A 2,131-nucleotide genomic window follows, 5' to 3' on the forward strand; every position below is an offset into this window, starting at 1 on the left:
GTGCATTATTGGTAAATTAACATACAGCTGCTAATCAAATGACAGGAGGTAGGAGAACACATGACAAAGGTGATGAGATCAAAGGTCTGGTGATCAGCAAAAGAAAAGAGAATGGCTTTGTTCATCATCATCATCATCAAAATAAAAGAATGTCTTTCTTCATCAGTTCTCTGTGGAGCAGAGTAGAGAACATGTTGGGCCTGGTTGTGTTGGTGTTGGTGTTGTACCGGATCATACGCTGGAATGAAAACAAGGTGGAATTAAGAGCCAGTCTTCTGATGTTCATGCAAAAACTTCTGGCAAAGAGAGAGCCCAGATTTTTAACAGAAAAACTCTTATTCAGTGGGTTTTGTCACAGTTATGTGACTCGCCTAGTGACCTAGAATACAGGTGGCTGTGGTTCAGGTGGTAGAGCAGGTTGTCCTCTAATCACAAGGTTGGTGGTTCAATCCCCAGCCACTGAACCTGAAGTTGCTCCCAATGGCAGGCAGCACATGTCAGTACTTTGGTCGTCCCCAAAAAAAGAACTATAGTTTACAGAGTTGCAAAAGCATGGAATTCACTTTCTTTACAGATCAGAGACACTAAAAATATACAGAAGGATCTTTTAAGAGGAAAATAAAGAGACAATAGGCACAGAATACGTGACTATTCTTCCTCTGTATTAGTGTTATATTTACAGTTTATTGTAATCCATTTACTGCTTTGTACCGAGCTGCATTATAAATGAAATGTTTGCTATTTATTATGATTTTTTTTAATGTTTTGTAAATTGTAGTTGTTTTTTTTTTAATTTTTACAATCTGGGACCCCAGGGAGCGGATGGCTAGCCTAAGAATTATCATATTATATAGCATATTACTATTATCGGTAGTATTATTATCATGATTATGTATTTACATTGCTATTATTATTATTATTATTATTATTACGTGCTGCTGTCCTATCTAGCAGTTTGCTTCCAGTTTGTTCTTTTGACACTGTATTTTTCTTAATGATGTGTGCCAGTGTCTTTATTGGTATTGTGTTGCTGCTAGAACAACAATTTCCCTGAGGTACCCTACCGAAGGGATCAATAAAGTTCCATGTAATCATGTAATCTAATCTGATCTAATCTAATCTGATCTAATCTAATCTAATCTAATCTAATCTCAAGGCGCAGCCAGGGTGAGGAGGGTGTCCAGTTTGGGGACCTCAGGATCACGTCTCTGCTTTTTGCAGATGACATGGTACTGTTGGCTTCATCAGACCGTGACCTTCAGCACTCACTGGAGCGGTTTGCAGCCTAGTGCGAAGCGACGGGGATGCGGATCAGTACCTCCAAGGAGGAGGCCATGGTCCTCTGCCAGAAACCGGTGGATTGCTACCTATAGGCAGGAGTTTAAGTATCTCAGGATCTTGTTCACGAGTGACATGAAAATGGAGCACGAGATGGACAGGCGGCTCAGTGCACAGCAGTAATGTGGGCATCCCAGTCCATCTACGTCCTAACCCTCACCTATGGTCACAAGTTTTGGGTCGTGACCAAAAGAACGAGATCGCTGATACAAGCAGCTGAAATGAGCTTCCTCCTCAGGGTGGCTGGGCTCAGCCTTAGAGATAGGGTGAGGAGCTCAGACATCTGGAGGGAGCTCGGAGTAGAGCCGCTGCTCCTTCGCGTCAAAAGGAGCCAGTTGAGGTGGTTTGGACATCTGATTCGGATGCCTCCGGGGAGGCTTCCTGTGGAGGTCTTCTGAACATGTCAACCAGGGAGGAGACCCTGGGGCAGACCCAGAACCTGCTGGAGGGATCATATCTCTCGGCTGGTCTGGGTATGCCTTGGGATCCCCCAGGATGAGCTGGAAAGCGTCGCCGGGGGGAGGGAAGTCTGGGATGACCTGCTCCACCCGCTTCCTCTGCGACCCAACCCCAGATAAGCAGAAGAAAATGGATGGATGGATGGATGGAGCACAAAGACTTGCGAGTAAAACTTTCTTTGTCTGGGATTTTAGATAGCATGCAGTGACTGCTCTATACAGATCAGCTTTATGGTTGTAGTAACCCTGTAAGCTTCTAAAGCTGTAATGTATGAAAACGACTGTCTGAGCTCTCACAATGGTTTGCACGTACACTGAGTCTTGCAATTGCAGTA

This window comes from Stegastes partitus, unplaced genomic scaffold (assembly GCF_000690725.1).
Source record: "Stegastes partitus isolate 25-593 unplaced genomic scaffold, Stegastes_partitus-1.0.2 Scaffold1266, whole genome shotgun sequence".
Taxonomy (NCBI): domain Eukaryota; kingdom Metazoa; phylum Chordata; class Actinopteri; family Pomacentridae; genus Stegastes; species Stegastes partitus.